Here is a 24,296-nt window from a genome sequence, read left to right as displayed (position 1 = left end):
GATTCCGAGGGCTACTCCTCCCACCCCCATCCCCGTGTAGAGTAGCATACCTTCTTATAATTCAATTCACAGCCTCAGTCCTGTACCATTTCCGTTTCCTTGAACTGCATCTAGACATGATTCTGGTCCTCACCAGCTTCTGACCTCATTACTCATTCTGTTTACGGCTTGGCCTCACCCTTCAGACTGCCCTGATTTCCCAGATAGGAATTTGGCTGCTCTCATTGACTATGATTCAGATTTGTGCCCCGGCCACACTGCAGGAAGCCCTCCTGGCTACATAGCCCTTTGGCCAGAGTGATTCGGAGACTCCCTTCTCCTTCCTTCTCCGAGCCCCCCTGTCGTGGGTAAGGCAGAGCTCTATGAATATATCCCACTCCAGAGAGTCAGGGCTGGGTCACAGAGAATGCTGAATGAAATCTGGGGTGGAGGGAGGGAGCCATGGAAGGATTTGGAGTTGGAGGGGTGGATAATGTGATGAAGGAGGCTTTTGAGGAAGATGGGTGTGTTCAGAATAGCATAGAGGAGGGTTGAGGCTCTGGAGGCAGGGGCATCCGTGAATAAGGTACAAATGACAGACTAGGGAGGGCAGAGGTGGGGTGCCCAGTCGAAACAGGTTGGGAGAAACACGTGTGGGAGACAAAAGAAAGGTCTCCCAACACTTGATCATTGGCCAGATTCGAAGGGCCAGAGGGTATGGAGGGTCACGCACTTGATTCTCCACCATTTCTTATGTGAAGCTTCTGGGGAGCTAATAGGGTAGAAGGGCTAGAGTAGTGCCTGGGCCATAGATATAGGCTCGAGAAATGTTTACAAAATGTAATATATTTATTTTTTTAAAGATTTATTTTTATTTATTTATGATAGACATAGAGAGAGAGAGAGGCAGAGACACAGGCAGAGGGAGAAGCAGGCTCCATGCCGGGAACCCGATGCAGGACTTGATCCCGGGACTCCAGGATCGTGCCCAAGGCCAAAGGCAGGCACGAAACCGCTGAGCCACCCAGGGATCCCCCCAAAATGTAATATATTTATATCGACTTTTTTTTTTTAATTTTTTTATTTATTTATTTATGATAGGCACACAGTGAGAGAGAGAGAGGCAGAGACACAGGCAGAGGGAGAAGCAGGCTCCATGCACCGGGAGCCCGACGTGGGACTCGATCCCGGGTCTCCAGGATCGCGCCCTGGGCCAAAGGCAGGCGCTAAACCGCTGCGCCACCCAGGGATCCCTTATATCGACTTTCTAAGTCGTGTCATTAAAATATTAATAGCCCGTGGAAATATAACACCCAGAGAGCCTTGAATGCCTTTGTCTTAAGGGTAAGAGGAAAGACTGGTGGGAAGAAGCTGCCAGGGAAGGGCTCACCTGTTTGGGACACTTTGAGAGGGTACTGAAAGGGAACAAGGAGCCCAGAAGAAAAGCCTCACCTGGAATATCCCTGTGCCAGAAGCGAAGGATGGGGGATGCCAGGGAGGAGGGAGAGTTAGGGTTTGACTGCTCACTGGATAGGAGGGAGCAACCTTCACAGAGGCAGAAGTCTGTGTTTGGGGGTACCCAGGGTGCCCAAAAGGAAGACCCACAGTCAGTGTTGGGTGAGTACAGTGAGCCACTCTCAGCCAGGCGCTGGCTGTTGTCATTGTCTTGCCAGGACAGTTCTTTACATTTGGTACTTATAAAAAAAAAAAAAATATATATATATATATATATATAGCAGTCCCAGTGGCACAGCGGTTCTCTCTGAATAAAGTAATAAATAAATCTTAAATATATATATATAATATATATATTTTTTTTATTTAAAAAAAAATTTTTTTTTTTTTAAAGATTTTATTTATTTATTCATGATAGTCACAGAGAGAGAGAGAGGGGCAGAGACACAGGCAGAGAGAGAAGCAGGCTCCATGCACCGGGAGCCCGACGTGGGATTCGATCCCGGGTCTCCAGGATCGCGCCCCGGGCCAAAGGCAGGCGCCAAACCGCTGCGCCACCCAGGGATCCCTAAAAAATTTTTTTTAAGTACCAGGGTACACCCTGGAACCTTGACACAATGCTGTCCTGAGGGTCCTTCCCTGGGATCACTTCAAGGACAAAACCAAATTGGCACAGAAGTTCTTCTGGTATTTTAATAACTGATTTATATCCATATATATATATTTTAAGATGTTATTTATTCATGAGAGACACACAGAGAGAGAGAGAGAGAGAGAGGCAGAGACACAGGCAGAGGGAAAAGCAGAGGCTCCATGCAGGGAGCCCGATGTGGGACCCTATCCCAGATCTCCTGGACCATGCCCTGGGCCAAAGGCAGCGCTAAACCACTGAGCCACCGGGGCTGCACCTTTTTTTTTTTTTTTTTTTTTTAAAGTAGGTTCCAGAAGTGTCCGGGTGGCTCAGTCAGTTAAGCATCTGCCTTCAGCTCAGGTCACGATCCTAGGGTCCTGGGATTGAGCACCATGTTGGGGTCTCTGCTCATCTGAGAGCCTGCTTTTCCCTCTCCTTCTGCCTGCCGTTCCACCTGCTTGTGCACTCTCTCTCTCTCTCGTTCTCTGTCAAATAAATAAATAAATAAATAAATAAATAAATAAATAAATAAAATCTTTTAAAAACAAACAAAGTAGGCTCTGCACAGTGTAGAGCCCAATGCAGGGCTTGAACTCACAACCCAGAGATCAAGACCTGATCTGAGATCAAGAGTCAGGTGCTCCTGGCGCCTGGGGGCTCAGTCACTTAAGCATCTGACTATTGGTTTCAGCTCAGGTCATGATCTCAAGGTCTTGAGATCAAGCTCCTCATTGGGCTCCCTGCTCTGTGGGCAGTCTGCTTCTCGTCTCCTTCTACCTCTCCCTCCACTCATTATTTACCCCTCCCTCCACTCATTATTTCTCTCTCTCTCCCTCAAATAAATAAATCTTTTTTTTTTTTAAGATTTTATGTATTTAATCATGAGAGACAGAGAGAGAGAAAGAGAGAGAGGGGCAGAGGCACAAGCAGAGGTAGAAACAGGCTCTATGCAGGGAGCCCAACGTGGGACTTGATCCTGGGTCTCAGGATCAGGCCCTGGGCTGAAGGGGGTGCTAAACTGCTGAGCCACCCGGGCTGTCCTCAAATAAATCTTAAAAAAAAAAAAAAAAAAAAGAAGTCAGATGTTTAACCGACTGAGCTACCCAGGTGCCCTGTTCTTTACATTTGGAGTAGAGAACTAGTCTATGGTCCCTTCCAGTTCTAGAGAAATCCACTGCTCTCTTATTACTCAGTTATTTTAGCCTCCTCCTCCTTGAGGTCACTTCTCAGATCTGCTGGATTAAACCTCTCTCTTTCACCCATGTACCTTTTATCATCTCTCTCTTCTCCTTGGAAACTTAAGCCACAATTGAAAACAGTCCCCCCAAAGGGGAAAACTCTAAAAATGAATTTTAAAAGTTCTTTTCTGTGCCCACGTTGGAACCATATACATGTTTATTCCATGTCTCATTTTTAACTCTGGATTATGACTTGTAGGGGGATAGGCTTGACATCAGGCCTTCCCTACAGATCACAGTTTCCTGATGGAAAGAGTAATCCCAGTAGCCACCATCTATTTTTGCAGTGCTAGGTGCTGTGTTCATTGCTGTATATTTGTTTCCCTGAATCCTCACAGCGACTCCGCCAATTACATATGCTTATTCTCATTGGACAGATGAGGAAGTGAAGACTCAAGGATTAGATAATTTGTCCAGTTCTAGCTGTGTCGTCTTGGTTCCAAGCTGACATTTGTTGAGCACTTGCACCATGCCAGGCCCTGTACCAGAGCTTCACCCTGAATCCTCAGGAAAATCCTACGAGGTAAGTATTCTCAGCTTCATTTCCAGGTCAGGAAGCAGGCTCAGAGAGGCTAAGTAACTTGCAAAGATCATCCTCTAGGAAGCCAGGGGAGCAGGCTGTCATCCTAGTAGTGGGACTCCTACTCTTTGCTCCTACACTGCACTCAGTTAGTAAAATACCAAAAGAACTTCTGTGCCAATTTGGTTTTGTCCTTGAAGTGATCCCAAGGGAAGGACCCTCAGGACAGTTTGGGGTCAAGTTTCCAGGGTGTGCCCAGACTGTAGAAGACCGTGGTGGCCGGAGAGTGGCCGGAGGATGAATTGGTTAACGTCTGTGAAGGGCAGAAGCAGTTAGGCGGTGTTCGGACTGCCTCTGTGCGTGCCCTGGAAGTGCAAACAGCTCTCAGCTTGGCTTCCACCGCTGGCCCTGCCTGGGTGGCTGGCGGGAAGCCTGCTGGAAGGGAAGCCCCAACTGAGGGAGCAGCCGCGGGACCCTGGAGCAGTGGCTTCCCCCTCTCTGACCTTTAACTTGAGCTGATGAATTGGCAGCAACTGTGTGACATCAGGGAGACATTTTCCTTTTTTGTGAGCTCAGAGCTTCCATTTAAAAATTCCTCAGTCACAAGACGGAGGCTGCAGAAGCCCAGGCACACTTGTGGTGGCAGCAGGTGATGTGCACTTGCTCCAAGCCCTCCAGAAGTCTGCGTAATCCCAGGGATTCCGTGCAGCCTTGGGGATGGCCATGTAAGGGGTGATCGCTGGCCTTATTTATCCTTGCTGCACTGCCAGCGCTTAGCACTGCAGGGATGGGATCACAGGGGCTGGGCACACTGGGCAGGCGCCCAGCAGCCATCAGCAACTAGCACTTTCTTCTGTGTGACCACTTTCTTCTTGTCCTTACCCCTGGTGAAACTAGCAGTTAAAATTAAGCTCAAACGGTATCCAAACATGTGTTTTCTTGACTTTTGTGTGTGAGATGAGTGCAGGGGTCGAGGGTCAAGGAGTGAGGAATCTTTTTTTTTCTTTTTGTAAAGATTTTATTTATTTATTCATGAGAGACACAGAGAGAGAAAGAGAGAGAGAGAGAGGCAGAGACACAGGCAGAGGGAGAAGCAGGCTCCCTGCAGGGAGCCCGATGCAGGACTGGGTCCCTGGACTCCAGGATCATGCCCTGGGCTGAAGGCTGTCACTAAACCGCTGAGCCACCCAGGGATCCCTAGGGAGAGGGAGTGAGGAATCTAATGGCTAAACTTGAGAGTGGTAGAGAGAACAATTGTTTTGTTTTTTAAAGGATTTATTTATTCATTCATTCATTCATTCATTCATTCATGAGAGACCAGAGAGATCGGCAGAGACACAGGCAGAGGCAGAAGCAGGCTCCATGCAGAGATTCTGATGTGGGACTTGATCCTGGAACCCCGGGATCGTGACCTGAACCAAAGGCAGGTGCTCAACCATTGACCCACCGAAACGCCCCAAGATTTTATTTATTTATTTGAGAGAGAAAGAAAGCACAAAACACAAGTAGGGGGAGGGGCAGAGGGAGAAGCAGGTTCCCTGCTGAGCAGGGGAACCTACTGGGGAAGGCTTGATCCCTGGATCCTGGGATCATGATCTGAGCCAAAAGGGACTCTTAACTGACTGAGCCACCAGGCGCCCCAGGAACCATTATTTTGATACAGCAAAAGTTAGTTGGAGGGAACTTATTTCTCTCAGTGCTGCAAACTTCTCGTTCTACAGAGGAGGGAAGTGCAGGCTCAGAAAGGGAAAGTGACTTGTCAGAGTCTCATGGCACATTAGTGGCAGACACAGGACTAGAAAGATGACCTGGGGCAAGTTAGTCTTTCACTCTGGGCCTCAGTTCCCTCCTTGATAAAGTGGTGTGGTGGGATTTAATGATGTCCAACATTGCCCTCAAGGATTTAAGATGTAGCCACCTGGGTGGCTCAGTGGTTGAGCATCTGCCTTGGGCTCAGGGCGTGATCCTGGGGTACTGGGATCGAGTCCTACATTGGGCTCCCCATAGGGAGTCTGCTTCTCCCTCTGCCTGTGTCTCTGCCTCTCTCTCATGAATAAATAAATAAGATAAAAAAGAGAGAGAGAGAACTTAAAATGTAAAGCTCTGAGTGACCCTCCTAGGCTCCCTGAGGGATGCTGGTGGATCTAGTAGAGCAGGGCCCAGGACAAGGCAAGATTCAGGGCTAGAAAGGCGGGGGCCGTTAGACAAACAGGTAATGCCCGGTTGTGTGATTGTGTGATGGATGACTTCATTACCCTTGATACCCACCTCTTCTCTCAGTCCCTCCCCTGCCCTTGCCCTGGAGCCCAACATCTATCCTAGAGCAGTCATCCTCCCATTTCCCTTCCTTTCCCAATGCACAGGTCTACACATTCCATAATTTCTGCTTATTTACTGGACCACCATCACTCTGGCTTCTATGTCTATAGCTTTCCACTACCTTTTATTATGGAATCACTCACTTTGTGCAGGTTACATTGTCACATTTAATCCTCCTACCTCCATCCTCTGATTTAGGTTATCAGCCCCACTATGTAGATGGAAAAAGGCGAGGCTCAGAAATGTACATACCTGCATATTTCCACAGTTAATAATAAGTGGTAAATTCCTAAAGTGACTGAAACTTAACTGGATAATTCATAACTAATTGTTTCTTTCTTTTTTTTTTAATCTTTTTTAAAAGATTTTATTTTTGGGGATGCCTGGGTGGCTCAGTCTGTTGAGCCTCTGCCTTCAGCTCAGGTCATGACCTCGGGGTCCTGGGATTGAGCCCCGCCTTGGGCTCCCTGCTCAGTGGAGAGTCTGGTTTTCCCTCTGCCCCCCCCCCCCCCCCCGTCCCCCATTCATGGTCTCTCTCTCAAAATCTTTAAAAAATGTATTTATTTATTTGTTTGAGAGAGAGAGAGAGTGCATAAGCAGAGGGGAGGGGCAGAGGGAGAGGGAGAAGCAAACTCCCCACTGAGCAGAGAGACTGACTCTGGGCAGGGCCCCAGGACCCTGAGATCATGACCTGAGCCAGAGGCAGATGCTTAACTGACTGAGCCACCCAGGCACCCCATAACTAATCATTTCTTATATCACCTCTCCAGTATTACTGCCCTGTGTTACGTCTCCAGCAGCCCTGAAGCTCTGGCTATGGCCCATTAAGTTCACTTGGATGTAACAGGTGCTAATGAGCTGGAGGTCACCGGCTTAATTCCTTTGACGACCCAGTATCTTTTTCCTATTGCAAGACCACTGACCGTATGTCCTCCTGAATTTGATGAATACTCAGAATTAGGGAGAAGATTTAGGATCTTTTGTGTCTTTCATGACTACTGGACAAAAATGGAAAATGATCAGTTATCACTTGGTTCCTCTGAGCTTCCTAGGAGCTAAAGAGAATGCCAGGTCACCAAGTTGTCGATGTTGATAGACTACATTATACAGATCGATTCACAGACATTTCCTAGGGTAGCAGTTTGGGCACTAACCTGTAACTGAATTCTGTAGTTTGGGGATGAAACCGTCTTTTGGCCACCCTGAGTCATGTTCCGTGTGGCATCTCCAGCTGGTCAGCAGGTCACACAAGGTGGAGTGGAGGCAACAGCTGAAAATGCCGTAATGCCCTCCCAGGTCCCAGGGAGCCTCTAGGAGTATTCTCTGGAACAGGTGTCAGCAGGGGTCTGACAGTAGAGAGACTTGGTGGGTGGGATTTGGTGTGAAACCATGCAAGGTACAGCCATTTATTTGTTCATTCTTTGTGCATTCTTTCCACAGATACTTTCTGAGCACTCATACTGGAGAGTTAGATCTGGGGCTGTGTTGGACACTGAGAATTCCAAAGCTAATAATAGGGCTAGAAGTTAATATTCTAACTCTGGAGACCAACATATATGCAAGCCATTATTAAAACAAAGTGAGAAATACCATCACAGTCCCTTAATGGAGGGAGGAATTCCTTCTGCTGGGTTGGGAGTGAGGGGCTGGTCTGGGAAGGTGTCCTTTGAACAGAGATAGGAGGAGGGAAGAGTACATTCCAAACTCAGAGAGGAGCTGGGGCAAAGGTACAAAGCCCAAGTGAGCACAGCTTCATCAGGGTACTTGGAGTCCAGCATGTGTCCACAGAGAGCAGGCTTGTTTTTTTAAGCAAAGAACTCTTGCAGGTGTCATTCTATATCATTAGCATCATCATCATCATCATCATCATCAGATCTAACATTTATAGAACTCACCATACGCCAGGCAGTCTGCTGAGTGCTTTATTCACATCTCCTATTTTATTTTATTTTATTTTATTTTATTTTATTTTATTTTATATTATTATTTTTTCACATCTCTTATTTTAATACACCAACCCATTTTATAGGTAAGGAAGCTGAGGCTGAGGGAGCTGTGGAGATTCTAGCGCAGGTTAAGAAATGCCTGCACCCTTAACCACAGCAGTCTTTCTTCACAATTGATTCTTTCCCCTTCTCTTTGTAGATTTTTGGAGGCATGTGCTTTTTTCTCACATGTGTGTTTGTGTGTCCAGGCCCCCTCCTGTCTGATGGGGCACTCTTGGGAGGTCACCCATTTGGCTTTGGCCTTTACCTCTCCACGAAGTTCCAGCAAGTGATTGTGTATAAATTGAACCAAGCCTGAAATTCCGTTTGTTGCTGTGTTTTTTTTTCCCCCCATGGGAAAATTAACCCCAAAAAAGAACTGAAACATACCAAGAGGCGTTTATTGTACACCGCACAGTGCAAGGCCTTTGCCTTGAGACTGTGGTCACAGAGTCTGGGGTATCCTTGGAAAGTGGTCTTTTACATATATGTGTGGTGGGGGTGGCACGAGGGGGTGTGCGTGTTCCAAGTTGAAAGTTAATTAGGCTCCAATTTTGAAGAGCTTTAGATGCCATCTAGAGTTTACACTTACATTTTTTGGTGATATCAAGAAAAAGGGAAGCACAGATCTTTTTTCACATTCTGCCTTGGTGAACAGTGAAAGTTTTCCAGGGCACGGATAACAAGCAGTTTAAGATGAGCCTGTGTTGGATGCAGGGTGAGTTGGAAGGGAAAAGGCTAGGAGTTTCCAGGTTACAAGTCATGATAAGATCTGGGGGTGCAGGGTGGGGAACACATGATAAATATATATATATATATTTTTTTTGATAAATATATTTTATACGTAAACCCTGGTTCATCAGTTTTCTAGATTTGATTTTGGGGTATTAGGTGTTTTTGTTTTGTTTTTATTGCGGCCCCCGCTTGTATCGTTACAACACATTCTTTTGCAAATCTTCTCTTTGAGTCCAGGACGTCACCTGTTGCCTGTACCTGAACGAAACTCGGATATATAAAGGCTTGAATCTGCGTCTAAACTTAGCCCCCCGCTGACTTGGAAAGAATCTAAACTTGGCAAAATGCCTCCCTTGCTCTTCAAGCAGCAGTCTAAAAAGTAGCTCTCCCCCCCACCAACCCCCCCGCCCAACCCCCCAACTAATGAACTATATCTAATAGCCTCTCTTTACAGAGTCCTTTGAGAAAGAGATGGCGTTTGTTTTTGACCTCATTATCCATTTCAGCCTGTCCTTGATGAAAATAATCGCCCCTTAGGCAGGTACATTCCTCACATTCCTCGCTCTGCTAGCTGCTAAGACGTCGTTAGCCCCAGCGACCATGGGAAAATGCTGCTGTCTGCTTCAGAGAGTCTAAAGGGAGTGGGCACAAGATAACAAGAGGTGAAGAGGTCAGAGTGGAAGCCCCCTTTCATCTTTTCAGGCTGTTTCCAACCCAGACAAAGGATTCTGTCCAGGGGTGCAAGGCCCACGCGGCTTTATTTTATGGTCTAGCCCTGAAAGGGGGCTGGGAGGGCCGTGTCCTATCTGGATATTGTTTTGGAGGCGAATGCCTGGCTCCCGGGAAGTCCTCGACTCCTGGGGGAATGCTAAGTGGAAGGAAGGGCCAGCAGCCTCCGCTCCGGCGGAAGAGACCACCCAGCTACTCAAAGGAGAGTGTGAAGGGCTTGAATGAGCCGTCCTGCAGGATTTATCATTCAGACAGTGAGATTAAGGGTGTGAGGCTGTTTAGCTGCTGCGAGTCGGAGAAGCTCAAGGATTTGCGGCCCAAGAGAAGGGAGGAAGTGAGGAGGGGTGGCGTGGAGCTCAGTGGAGAGGTGAGGACCGTTTGGAAACCCGCGTGGGCAGGGGGAGAGCCGATCCAGGTTGCCTCCCAGCCTGCCGCTAACCTGCCTTAGGACTTTGAACAAGTCATTTCTCCCTTTTGTACAATGAAGCGGTTGGAAGGATAGCAAAAGGTGCTCCCACGGGCTGCCTGGTCCACCTCCTCCCCCAGATGCTTGTCCTCAGCTTGCTTCATTGATTGTGATTTATTACAAAAGTAGCAGGGCCACGTTATCAATAATTGAAAGTCAACAATCCTCCATCTTACCAAGACCCCCAGTCCGGTCCTCAACACCTTCCTACAGGAATGGTTGCCTTTTGGATAGATTTGCCTTTGATCTCTTCAAGTGCTTATAGTTTTGTGTTTTTTAAAGATTTTATTTATTTGATAGAGAGAGATCACAAACAGGGGAAGCTGCAGAGGGAGAGGGAGAAGCAGACTCCCCAGAGCAGGGAGCCCAGCACGGGGCTCAGTTCCTGGACCCCGGGATCTGCAACCTGAGCCGAAGGCAGACGCCTAACCGACTGAGCCACCCAGACGCCCCGCGTATATAGTTTAAACATCTCTGGAGTATGCTTAACAATTTCGCATTGTAGTTTGTTTTTCCTCCCTGGCAAATTCACTGTGCTGCGGATCTTCCATGCGCTCTTGCAGGTTTTCTCACCAGTCACCTTCACCCTACTCTCTCTGTGCTCCAGCAGCCTGCTGGGTGCTCTTTTGCCTCCTTGGCTTCTGATTGAGTTTGAGAGATAATTCTTCCCCACCTCGCTCCCCTCCAAATCACTGCAGACGAGTCTGGCTGAGGACCCTGGAGGCTTTCCTCCATGTATTTCTCTCTCCCCGTTTCCTACAGGGCTCCACTTACCCCTTCTGGCCTAGCCTGGAAGTGGAAGCAGGTCCCCTCTGCTCGGTTGCTTTTCCAAAGGCTGCTCACTCCTTTGCAGACAGTCCCTTTATTAAACTCTCTTCAGAGTTCCCAATTTTGATTGCGCCATCTGCTTCCTGCTGGGATTCAGGTGGTCACAGAATATATGTCATGAGTATTTGCCAGATTACTAAACACAATCCACAGGGACTATAACTGCATAGCCCCCGTGTTGGATATATACGGTATATGCCTCTACCGTAATTCACTTTGCCATTCCCTTATTATTATTTTTTTAAGATTCTATTTATTTATTCATGAGAGACACAAGAGAAAGCCAGAGCCATAGGCAAAGGGAGAAGCAGGATCCCTGCAGGAAGCCTGATGTGGGACTCGATCCCGGGACTCTGGGATCACGCCCTGGGGCGAAGGCAGGCGCTAAACTGCTGAGCCACCCAGGCTCCCGCCATTCCCTTATTGATCTACACTTAACTATTATACTTCCTGCTTTTTCAGTATCAAGATCAACATGAAATAACTCCCCAGACAAGAAATTGTGGTTTCTTTTCATTACAGGCACTTCCTTTCCTTTCTGGCTTTAAGTTCATGGCACCCAGGCCACTGATCCTTGCAGGTTTCAGTTGCAGACCTTGGCTGCCCTCAGGAAACTTACCCGTCAGTAGTGCAATATTCAGCAATGTGACGCTACCGGAGTAGCTGAGCCAAATTATGTGATACGGCTGGAAATTCTAGGATCAAGGAGTGATGGAGATGAGATATGGTTATTGGTAAAAGCCTGCTGGCTTAGCTGAGCTGTTTTGGGACAGGGCTGTTAAATTATCACTCGGTTTCATTTATCAGACTCCACAAGCAGGCCCTCATCTGATTTGTATATCAAATAAAAATGCCAGTTGTGTAGTTTTCAACTAGAAAAGTGTCTGTCCGATGCAAAAATGTCTTTGCGTCAATATGCCCAGCACGTTATGTCCTACAAGTAGAAGCCAGGTGGTAACTGGAGAAGCGTTTGGGGAGCACAGGTTTATTGAAAGGAGCAGTCAGATGACTTAAAAGCTTAGGAGCCAATAGGCTGGGTATCCAGACTCACCCATCTCCACAGTAGGGATGACCTTGCCTGTGGGACCTTCATATTCCTAGTCTGTTGGCCAAGACCCCCTGCTCTCTGGCTTCGATAGTGTTTTGATATGCATGGTCAAGTTGACCCTCCTGAATGAAGGCTTTACAATTGTAATCCGCACACAGGAACCACCTGGGAATCTTGTTAAATACAGATTGGGAAAAAAATTAAAAACAAAAAAATACAGATTGGGATTCAGTAGGTTTGGGATGGGGCCTGAAGACTAGCAGTTTTAATGCATGCCAAAATTCCTTCACTACCTAGTCTTCTTGAACCACTGAGCTCTTTTAGTTATTTATTTAAAAATTTTTTTATTTTTATTTTATTTTTTAAAAAGATTTTATTTATTTATTCATGAGAGAGAGAGAGGGAGAGAGAGGCAGAGACACAGGCAGAGGGAGAAGCAGGCTCCATGCAGGGAGCCTGACGTGGGACTCGATCCCGGGTCATCAGGATCAGGCCCTCGGCTGAAGGTGGCGCTAAACCGCTGAGCCACCTGGGCTGCGCCCTCCCCCCCTCCCCCGCCATTTTTTTTTTTTTTTTTTTTTTTTAATTTATCTGACAGAACCAGAGAGCACAAGCAGGGGGAATGCAGAGGGAGAGGGAGAAGCAGGCTCCCGACTGAGGGACCGCCAGATCCCAGGACTTAGGGATCGCAACACCAGCCGAAGGCAGGTGCTCAACCGACTCAGCCACTCAGGTGCCCCGCCACTGAGCCCTTTTAAGGACCGTCTTGGGGGACACCTGGGTGGCTCAGCGGTTGGCTGGCCTTCTGCCTTTGCCTCAGGGTGTGATCCCTGCGGTCCCAGGATCGAGTCCCACATCGGGCTCCCTGCATGGAGCCCGCTTCTCCCTCTACCTGTGTCTCTGCCTCTCTCTTTCTCTCATGAATAAATAAATAAAATCTCAAAAAAAAAAAAAAAAAAAAGACCGTCTTATTTCTGCTCTAGTTCTGACAATGGTAATTTATAATTTCATATTCAGATGGGCGACCTTCTGTTTTAGTACCTGGTTGAGAAGAGGAGCCCCTGGTGGTAGCTTCCTTTTTTTTTTTTTTTTTGGTGGTAGCTTCCTAAAGGAGCAAGGGGAGATCTCTGAGCAGGTGAGACTTTCACTTGGGGGCTAAAGAACTGGCTCAGACATTCTGGCTTCTTGTGACTCTGTTGTGGCCTGGGAGCTGCAGACCAACCACTGACCTACCTTTACCTTTCACTTTACCTAAAGCCCCTGAGGTCTTTGATTCTTCTCTTTACAGAGAAAGAAAAGCAAAACTTGTATTAAGTGTTTGTGAAGTCACTTAGCCTGAACCTTCAAAGACGGTGCCTTCATAATTTTAAATGAAGAATTGACCAGAATAGGATGGAGGCAATGGGCAGCCCCAGTGGCTCAGTGGTTTAGCACCGCCTTTGGCCCAGGGCCTGATCCTGATGTCCCAGGACGGAGTTCCAGTTGGGCTCCCTGCATGGAGCCTGCTTCTCTCTCTGCCTGTGTCTCTGCCTCTCTCTCCCTCTCTGTGTCTCTCATGAATGAATAAATAAAATCTTAAAAAAAAAAAAAAAAGGATGGGGGAATTGGTCACAAGCGTACTACTAATACCACTTTACATTTTAATTAATTAATTAATTTTAAAAGATTTTCTTTAATTAAGAGCACAAGTCGGGGTCAGGCCCACAGTAGTTGGCGACAAGCAGAGAGAGAAGCAGACTCCCCCACTGAGTAGGGAGACCCAGAACCCCCAGGATCCCACCCTGGGTCAAAGGCAGAGGCTCAGCCACTGGGCCACCCAGGAGTCCCACCACTTTACATTTTAAAAACACTTGACAGTTACAAATCATTTAGATATCCACAATCTATTTGATCCTTAGAACCCTGGAAGGTAGAGCTGGCATTTTCCCCATTCACTGGATAAAGCAGCCTCCAAGAGGGCAAAAGATTTAGTCAGGCTCAACCAGCTACCTGGTGGTAGAACCTGGGTTCAGTGCTTTTAAATGCCCTCCTCGCCCAGACTGCATGACTTCTTGAATACCTGTGTAAAAAGAATTGCAACAATCGCTGTGTCTCCCCCAGGTTTTCTGTGATTTGACCCTGCCCATTCTCATTGCCACTATCCCAACCCAGGCTTCTAACATCACACACTTGAATTCTTACCATAGTTGTCAGTGGAGGTTATTGAGACTAGAAGGAATGCTCATGGAACCTGACTATGTGCAGGCCTTATGCCAAGGTCTGACAGTAGGGACAACTGTGTCCTGGACTTCTAGGAGATACAGAGACCGGTAACAGGTCACTGCAACAGGACAAGAAGGAGCAGAGATGGGAGATGTACAGGGACCCGCAGCCAGGCTAGGTGGTGGCAGGCTGCTCCTTCCTATGGGTCTTCTGGACATTGGGTTCTCGTCATCATTGACACTGAGTGTTGTGTGTTCTCCAGTCAAGATCCTTTAGTAACGGAGCGTCTGGGTGGCTCAGGCAGTTAAGTGTCTGCCTTCAGCTCAGGTCATGATCCTGGGGTCCTGGGATTGAGCCCTGAATTGGACTCCTTGCTCACTGGGGAGTCAGCTTCCCCCTCTCCCTGTGTCTCTCCCCCCATTCTTGCACGTTCTTTCTCTCAAATAAATAAAAAAAATTTTTAAAAGATTTTATTTATTCATGAGAGATACAGAGAGAGAGGCAGAGACATAGGCAGAGGGAGAAACAGGCTCCCCAGGAGGAACCCGATGTGGGACTCATCTCAGATCCCAGGATCAGGCCCTGAGACCAAGGCAGATGCTCAACCACTGAGCCACCCAGGGGTCCCTAAATAAATAAAATCTTAAGAATTAAAAAAAAAAAAAGATTACCCAGGAGTCCAGTCATTGTGTAATAAAAAAAAAAAAAAAAAAAGAGAGAGAGAGAGAGAGAGAGATTTTAGTAACATCACAGTGCCAAGATCCCACCTTGGCATTCAGCGTCCTCCATTATTTGGCCCCTGTATCTTAACACTCCTCGACGCCGTCACAATATTCTTCTGATCAGCCCCAGCACTTATTGTTGCATATTCCTATAATTCTGGTCAAAGAATCATAGCAACAACCTTAATATACTTACCACTTGTCTGTGTCATTCTCCTAAGTACTTTCTTTCTTTTTTTTTTTTAAGATTTTATTTATTTATCCATGAGAGACACACACACACACACACATACACAGAGGCAGAGACACAGGCAGAGGGAGAAGCAGGCTCCATGCAGGGAGCCCAATGTGGGACTCGATCCCGGGTCTCCAGGACCATGTCCTGGGCTGAAGGCGGCGCTAAACCGCTGAGCCACCTGGGCTGCCCATCCTAAGTACTTTAATGCTTGGTATTCGATGTAATGCTTACAACGCGATGGGGTTGGGATCATCTTTCTCATTTTGTAGATTCAGAGAGGTTAAATAACTTACTCTAGTCACACAGCTAGAACATAGACTAGTAGAACTAACCCTTCAAGGTAATCCCAAAGTCATCTCACACTTAACATTTCACTCTGCTGAATGGAGGGGCAGAGAATGGCATAGATTAGGGGTTAGTAATTTTGTAATTTACTCGGTGGCTCCCACCCCTAAAACACTCTCTCCTTCAGGAATCTCAGTATTGCACTTCTCTCTCAAAACACCCCAGGGACTCTCCCTCACCTTGAATTCCCTCAGTTGTTGACTGCTGCCTTTATACCATATGATCTTGGATTAGTTATGCTTCCAACGCCTTGGGATTGCTCTCTAGTGATTTCGGGGAGGTGCATTTGATCCTGACTACAAACTGCTACTCAGCTAGATGGCCAACATCCATAATAGTAACAACTAATAATTAATGTTGCTGAAAATGGAGAACTGTTATTCAGAACACCAGTAGAGGCATTGAGAAGGCCTCAAAAAAGAGGGGAAAGAAAAGGGCCATGCAGTGTAATTAGCATGGTTATATCTCTGGGCTACAGTTTTCTCATGTGTAAAGGGCTTGAACTAGATGGTCTCTAGCCAACAAATGTTTATTGTACTCCCTCCATGCACCGGGCACTGTTCTAGGTCCTGATGATAAAAAAGACAAAAATTCTCTTGTTATTTTAGTAGAAGGAGATAACAATAGACAAAGTAAATACGTAAATACAGAAAGTATATATTATGTCAGATCGTGATAAATGTGATGGAGAAATACAAAGCAGGGAAGGGAAAAGGAAATGGAGAGGAGTGACATTAACTGACTTGCATTTAGGAGGCCGTGGAGAATGAAGAATCGACCGAAGGTAAGTGGATAAGCGAGTACCCAGGGAGGCTGATTAGCAGATAATCACAGCAATCCAGTGAAGGACTGGTGGTGTGGCCTGGACAGGGAGTAGAGGTTAGAAGTGGTACGATTTTGGATATATTTTGAAGGTAAAGCCAGTTGAATTTACTTTTTTTTTTCAAGATTTTATTTATTTATTTATGAGAGACACACAGAGAAAGGGAGAGACATAGGCAGAGGGAGAAGCAGGCTCCCTATGAGGAGCCCGATGTGGGACTGGATCCCCCAACCATGGGATCACGACCTGAGGTGAAGGCAGATGCTCAACCACTGAGCCACCCTGGCGTCCCCAGCTGAATTTACTGATGAATTGTATGGAGAGCAGACTCAAGGATGTCTCCAAGTTCTTTGCCTTGGAAGGAAGAAACATCTGGGAGGATAGAGTTGCCATTAATGAAGATGCCACTATGAATGGAGCAGGTTTCGAGGAAATGACCAAGCAGAAATCTGGAGTAAGCTGTAGATACGTACGTCTGGAATTTAAGGGGGTGGTCCAGGCTAGGGATGGAAAGGTGAGAGCCATTGGGTGTAGATGGTGTATCAGACATTTCTTTAAATTCTCTTGGCCCTGCCTCTTCCCCCAGCTTGATGTCCTGCCACTGGTGTTAGCCCTACTGGCAATGGGTATGAATTGACAAGTGCGTCACCCCTGCCTTTCTGTGTACTTCTTGCTTCCTGTACAAGGGTGGTGGTGGACAAACATGGAAACTCACTCAGCACCACCATATGTACAACCCAAAACTATGGGGGAGTTCATGCTCAGGGGGCCACCCTTAATGGTGAAGGAAAACTGATGGATAAATGTAAATCCCTTATTATCCTTCAGTTGACAGTTCTGAATCTCCTTAGAAGGTTCTGTGGAGAAAAATGTCTGTGTATCCCATAGTTGTGGCCCGCTCAATAATGCTTCCTTGGTTTATCCTTTCTCCTCTATTCCTCTGTCACCCTGTCCCTCATTTTTGCTCCCTGGAATTTCATTCCCAAATAAACTACCTGCATGCAAACCTTTTATCAAGGCTCTGCTCCTAGGGATGCCTGGGTGGCTCAGTCAGTTAGGTGTCTGCCTTCAGCTTCAATTCCCAGGGTCCTGGGATCGAGCCCCACATCGGGCTCCCTGGTCAGCAGGGAGTCTACTTCTCCCTCTACTTCTCTGCCCTGCTTGTGTGCTCTCTCTCACTCTCTCTCTCAAAAATAAATAAATAAATAAATAAATAAATAAATAAATAAATAAACAAACAAACAAATAAATATAAAAAGTTCTGCTTCTAGAGGAACCTAGGTGAAGACACATGGCATTCAACACCATGGGACCGAATGAAATCACCAATGGCTTGGTGAAGATTGGGTGCAGATACAAGGATCCAGCCCCAATACCCTCTAATATTTAAAGGTGAAGGAGATGAGGAGAACCCGTACCTTGAAGAAAATGTAGTGTCTTGGAAGCCAAGAGAAACAAGTATCGAAGGGAGAAGGAATGATCAGCTAATCCTCACTCAGCAGTCACATAAGGTGAAGAGTAACAGTGACCTTTTGTTTTGGCCACAACTAGGGGGGTGGGGACGGGGTAGAGGGGTGGGTATGATTGCTGACCAAGGAGCATTTTATACAGAGTCCTGCAGTGATTGAAATAGGCTCGAGAGAGAAGCTGGAGGGGAAGTCGGGTCAGGAGAGACTCTTTTTAAGATGAGTGGAATTATAGCACATTTCAATATATTTATATGCTACCGGGAATGATTTAGCAAAGAGGGAAAAGCAGATGATGCAGGGGAGAGGAGAGAGCGTTGCTGGAGGGAGGGGATGGGATCAAGTGGCCAGTGGAAGGTGTCTGCCTTAGATAGGAGCCAGACAGTTTATCCCCACACTGCAGGAGGAAAAGCAGAGTATGTGGGGAAATTCTCACATCCCACGACTCACTGGTGCTTGAATCGCAAGATGTCAATCAGGCTTCGAGCCTGTGCCATCCACCACACCCCTTCGTTTTACAGTGACACCAGAGAGAGGTGACCTCCCCAAGGACACGCCAGGGGATTAGAAGCAGAATCGCAGTGAGAATCCAAGGCTCCCCGGACCCTCCCAGCACCCCAGCACCCGAGGGCTCGGCTCTCCCCCTGGGGAGCATCCTGACCCTACTGAGTTACCCACCCCACCTGCACTCGGAGTAGAAGACGGTAGTCTAGTGGACTCTGGGAAGGACACCAGGAAAGGGAGATGGAGAGATGAATAATCTTCAGAATAGGACCAGCAAGCCACCGGGCAGGTGAATTTGAAGGTCTGCTGATGAGTTCACGGGATCTCCTAGATGTATCGAGGAACCAGCCTAATCACTGTACGGAAGGCTTTAAACCGGCAAATCGGGTAGAGCAAAATCTGCCAAAATGCAGGAGGAGGATATGATAAATTCAAGTGCAAACCGGAGGGCATGAATCCTTCTGGAATATAGATTCCTGGTTTTAAATACTCTGTCAGGCCTTGTTTCCTGACTTGAGGTTTGGAAACACACGGTCCCTCTAAACTTAGAGTTGAAAGCAGCACGAGAAGCAGGGTGGACAGGGAGTGTGTGTGGGGGTGTGTGCACGTAACAAAATGGCACGATGGGGATCCCTGGGTGGCGCAGCGGTTTGGCGCCTGCCTTTGGCCCAGGGCGCGATCCTGGAGACCCGGGATCGAATCCCACGTCAGGCTCCCGGTGCATGGAGCCTGCTTCTCCCTCTGCCTGTGTCTCTGCCTCTCTCTCTCTCCCTCTGTGACTGTCATAAATAAATAAAAAAAAATATTAAAAAAAAAAAAAAAAAAAAAAAAAAAAAACAAAATGGCACGACCCTGCAAAGAGCCACACAGTTGGCTTTGCCCTGACTTCCAGGACGCTTGGAAAACCCCTGCGATCTTCTCTCCTAATTCCATTCATTTCTCGAACATTCTCTGTGCTCTGGTGTGATGTGCTAGGCTAAGTGCTTCAGGTTTGCGGGGGTAAGGGAGTAGGGGGGGATAAACCAAACAGATAACCAGAAAGATTCCCCATCCTTAAATTTTTACAGTCTTAGAAGAATAAGCTAGTCACACAGTTGACTAATTTCATGCCTGCTCCCCATCTCGTTCCTTAGTTTTTTGTTTTTTGTTTTTAAGATTTTATTTATTTGAGAGAGAGAGAACACAAGCAGGGTGGTGAGGGAGAGGGAGAGGGAGCCCAAGGCGAGGCGGGGCTCCATGATCCCTGGGGGCCCCCCCCACCCCGGGATCATGACCTGAGCCGAAGGCAGACACTTAACCCACTGCGCCACCCAGGTGCCCCTCTTATTCCTTAGTTATTTCAGGCCTGGGCAGAAAGGGTGTACAGTTTATGGGGAGACTGTCTCTAGTCACTGCAAAGGTAGTTCCCTGACAGTGGGTTCAAAAATATAAACTATCAACTGCTCTTGGGTACAAATTACTCCCATGTGAGCTGGTTGAGTGTGATCCACTTATCTCTAGGGCCGATCGCCAGTTAAATCCTGCCCAAGTAGCTGAAAGCCTGTTTGTTTTACGACAAACAGGAAAAAGGGGCCTTCACTGAAATGCTGGCCTAGGGAAGAGCCAGAAGCCAATGCTCTAATATGATTCTTTGGGGAATACTGAAGCTGGTACAGTGTGTGACACCCTCTTCCCCTTTTCCACCAAAATAGCATTTGAAGAGATGTGCAGGCCCTGGTTCTGACCACCAGTCGGGTGTTGAGGGGGGTGTCTGGGAGGTGAGGAGCTGGAATGTCACCACGTGACAATCCAGGAATGCTTCTCTGAAAAAAATAATCGTGATGTCTTCATTTCTGTCGCCCTTTGCAGCTGTTTCAAAACACTTGCAGTATCAGTGATTTCACGGAACCCTTACCTCCTTCTCGCAAGGTAGGTGGAGCAGGTTTGATTATCACTGTCATACAGCTTGAGTGACAGAGGGCCCAGGAGGCCATGTGACTCGGCCCAGGTCATGGGGCTAATAAGCAGCTGAGCTGGAACTGGAGGCTAGGTCTCCTGATGGTGAGTCGGATGCCCAGGTGACTGGGAGCCTCCACTGCCCCTCGGCCCTCAGATGAGTGTGTGGCCTTCCCACCTACGAATGACTCCCAGCACTGCCTGGTGCTGGGTCCTGCCTCTGCCCATACCAGCTGTCTGGCCTTGGGCAGGGGAAGGGTCTGTGCATTTTCCCTCATCTGGAAAATGAGCAAAATAAGAGTCCTTGAGTCTCCAAAGGTATTTTGAGGAGTAAATGAGATATTCTGGAGGAAGAAGAACATGTCTGGCACAGTGCAACGACATCCACAAACGCTTTATAAATAAAAAAGATTTTATTTATTTATTTATGAGAGACACACAGAGAGAGAGGCAGAGACACAAGCAGAGGGAGAAGCAGGCTCCATGCAGGGAGCCCGATGCGGGACTCGATACCGGGGCTCCAGGATCAGGCCCTGGGTCAAAGGCAGGCGCTAAACCGCTGTGCCACCCAGGGATCCCCAATAAATAAAATCTTTAAAAAAGAAGCCTCCCTCCCTTCCCACCTCCCCTCTCCTGCCCCTCCCCCTCTGTGATAAGGCTACCTCAAGTTACCGCTCTACTTTTTTTTTTTTTAATTTTTTTTAATTTTTATTTATTTATGATAGTCACACAGAGAGAGAGAGAGAGGCAGAGACACAGGCAGAGGGAGAAGCAGGCTCCATGCACCTGTAGCCCGACGTGGGATTCGATCCCGGGTCTCCAGGATCGCGCCCTGGGCCAAAGGCAGGCGCCAAACCGCTGCACCACCCGGGGATCCCTTCTTCATCTCTTCTTATGAGTGGAAACCAAGGCAGGAGAGATGACAGCTGTAAGGCAACACCTCTGTTGGTCCCAGAGCTGGGACACTCTGGCCCCCCTGCAGTTTCAACTCTTGGTTACTGGAAATCTTTAATTGTCTGGGTTTCCTTTCCTGCCTTCAAAAGTGGCAGCTAAGAAACCTAACTGAATCTCTGCAAACTCAGGATTACCTTTCAGAATGAAAACAGTGGAGAGCAAAGTGATTCGCAGCCTACAGACCCCCTCCAGCCCATGTGGCCTCCTCACACGCCGTTGGGCCCTGGGCGCTGGAAAGGCGACCCAGGGTGAGGGGCACATTCCAGCTGGCTCCCCACAAGTGGGTGATGGTTGAAAAGGTCAGAAGGGCGCTGCTCTGGCCTGATATTCCAGCGTCAGCTCTGCTGCCGGATAGCTGAGAACACCTTGAACAAGGCAAGGTGCACCTCTGTTTCCTCATCTAGAACAGGATGGCTGGATTAGATTATGTCTCAGCTGCCTTGCTGATAACCCAAAAGGGACGTGCTTAAGGACAATGGTGACTCGTGATAGGCACTGGGGAAAAAAAAAACACCCTTTTTTATTATGTAAAATTTTTTTTTTAAGATTTTATTTATTTATTCATGAGAGACACACAGAGAGAGAGAGAGAGGCAGAGACACAGGCGGAGGGAGAAGCAGGCTCCATGCAGGGAGCCCAATGTGGGACTTGATCCTGGGTCTCCAGGATCACACCCTGGACTGAAGGTGGCGCTTAAACCGCTGAGCCACCAGGGCTGCCCATTATGTAAAATTTCAAACCAAATTTAATGTCAACAAAATGATATGATGGACCCCCCATGGATGCTTAGCTTGTCCTTAACTGTTCTTTCTGGTTTCACCTGTACCTCTAACTCCTCCCGCTTGGTTATTTTGTACACTTTTTTTTTGGGGGGGGGGGTGAAATTTACAAATACTGAAATGCAGAAATCTTTTTTTTTTTAAGATTTTATTTATTTATTCATGAGAGAGGCAGAGACACAGGCAGAGGGAGAGGCAGGCTCCTTGTGGGGAGCCCCATGTGGGACTCAATCCTGGGACTCCGGGATCATGCCTCTAGCCCTCAGCTGAAGGCAGATCCTAGACCGATGAGCCACCCAGGCGTCCCTGAAATGCAGAAATCTTAACTGTAGCATGGACAAATAGATCTGCCTTGTAAACTGTACCTCTATCACCAGATAGAATATTTCCACCTTTCCAGAAAGTGGTCTCCTGTCCATCATGGGGAAATGCATCACTGAACTCGTGAGACAAACATGGACATGAGTTTAGCACACTGAGGGTTAGCACATGCTGTCTTCAGGCTGGCTTGGTCAAGTGGGATCTACTGTCTTAAGTTCCTGTTCCCCTTCCTGCTTCTGTCTGCTCCTGCCATCCTGCATGTCCCCAGAGGTGATGGCCTTCCGCATGGACTCTGTGTTCTATTACAAGGCCTTTTCTACCCTGGTTGCAGATTCTTTGAAGCAATCTTTGGGGTACCTGGCTGGTTCAGTCGGAGGAGCAAGTGACTCTTGATTTGGCTTCGTGATTTTGAGCTCCACATTTACTTATTTTTACTAAAAACAAATAAACTTTTAAAAGAGGAAAAAGCTCTTTTTTGTTTTTCCGAAACACACTTAGTCTCCAGGTTTTTTCTTTTGTTCTGGTCAGTTTTCCTTTCCTAAGACTGCTTGCTCATAAATGCTGCTGTTTCTCTCCTTAGAGCATTCTCACCTTTCTGTGTTTGGCCCATCATCTGAGTCCACCATCCTTTGTTTTGGACCATTTATACCCTGGACGCTAGTCACTGAGCTGTAACCCTAGCGTCCTCCGACCAAGGCCAAGCACTTGTTCAACAGTGAGCGGGTGAGGGAATGAATGCAAAGGACATGCTCTAGAAACACCTGCAGTCCACTAAGGAACACCAACCTGTCAGCTTGGCCATTTCTGGAGCACCTCTCTCTCTGTCTCAGCATTGAGCAAGAAGCTCTTTATCTGCCCCTTTGGAAGCCCCAGGATGTGAAAGGAAGGAGGCTGATTTACTGGCAAAATGTGACCCAGAGGACCATACTCCTCCCACCCCTCATCATTAAAAAAAAAAAAAAAAAAAAAACAACAACACAGAGCAAGCTGGGCTATCGTGGATACTTCCTGTTTTCCTCTCTTGAAAGCATCCTGGATAGATGAAACAGGGATCAAAGGGACCGTCTGCCTCTGGGGCCCTGGGACTGGCTGAATGGCTTTTAACCCTCTGCTGTCTCCTGTGCCTGACTGCCACAGGCACTTTACGCCTTCTATTTCCTGGGTAGATTTAACTTCTTGAGGGCAGGGGCCTTGCATGCATTCATTCATCAAACATTACTGTACTAAACGCTGGGCTTTGTTTGAGGACCTGGGGATACAAGGATGACTACCACACAGTCCCTGGCCTCATTCATCAAACAGCAATGATGGAAAGTGCTGACACGACGAAGCACTTTCTCTGTGTCCCACACTCACTACATGCTTTTCATGCGTTCAATCCTTACAACAAGCATATGGGACTTAATGTGCCCATTTTACAGATAAGGAAAGCACAGCTTATGAAGGTTAAAGAACCCGTGACGGGCAGATGCCAAGGCTGAGGATAGAGTCCAGTGATCCAGAGACAGTGCAACCTGCCTTAGCTGTTAGGCTAGCCTGCCCTCTGCAGAAACTACCTCCGTGTCTGAAACGCAGGAGTGACTCATAGGTTTACAAACGCGGTTTATTGCTGGGCTTGGTCAGGTAGCTTCTGATGACCAGGTTTGTTTGCATCCCAGTTGTTGTACTGAACTGGACTAGAATGGCGGTGAGTTGATTTGCAGCCTCTGAAGGCCCGAATTAAAGCCCAGAAACTAAGGGATCACGTTTGGCCCTTTTTGGGAGACAAAGAATGTTTCTGAAACAGATCAGTTTTCCTCTTTTTTTTTTTTTCTTTTATGGGGGGTGGGGAGGGACATTTTAATAAAAAACTTGAGGGACTGTTGATAGGTAGTAATAGCAATCAAATGAACATATATGCTGAGGAATTTTTTTTTAAAGATTTTATTTATTCATGAGAGAGACACACACACAGAGGCAGAGACACAGGCAGAGGGAGAAGCAGGCTCCCTGCGGGGAGCCCGATGTGGGACTTGATCCCGGGACTCCAGGATCAGGATCTGAGCCAAAGGCAGACGTTCAACCACTGAGCCAC

At 47.4% G+C, this 24,296-nt stretch overlaps 1 long non-coding RNA gene across 3 annotated transcripts; it reads left to right on the top strand.

The window, feature by feature from the left end:
* The first annotated feature begins 220 nt into the window (after positions 1–220).
* On the top strand, positions 221–23,763 carry LOC118350475 (uncharacterized). 3 transcript variants are annotated; one of them, XR_004804342.2, is made up of 5 exons: positions 221–347; positions 3,681–3,826; positions 17,535–17,774; positions 20,082–20,141; positions 22,803–23,763. It is a non-coding gene; the product is annotated as an uncharacterized LOC118350475 (long non-coding RNA). The 3 variants fall into 3 exon arrangements; XR_007401432.1 differs by lacking the exon at positions 22,803–23,763 and adding an exon at positions 20,894–22,792 and having other exon boundaries at positions 17,656–17,774; XR_007401431.1 differs by lacking the exon at positions 22,803–23,763 and adding an exon at positions 20,894–22,792.
* Positions 23,764–24,296: the final 533 nt, after the last annotated feature.

Source organism: Canis lupus, chromosome 12 (genome assembly GCF_003254725.2).
Source record: "Canis lupus dingo isolate Sandy chromosome 12, ASM325472v2, whole genome shotgun sequence".
NCBI lineage: Eukaryota > Metazoa > Chordata > Mammalia > Carnivora > Canidae > Canis > Canis lupus.
This window is presented reverse-complemented; position numbering and strand designations above follow the sequence as displayed.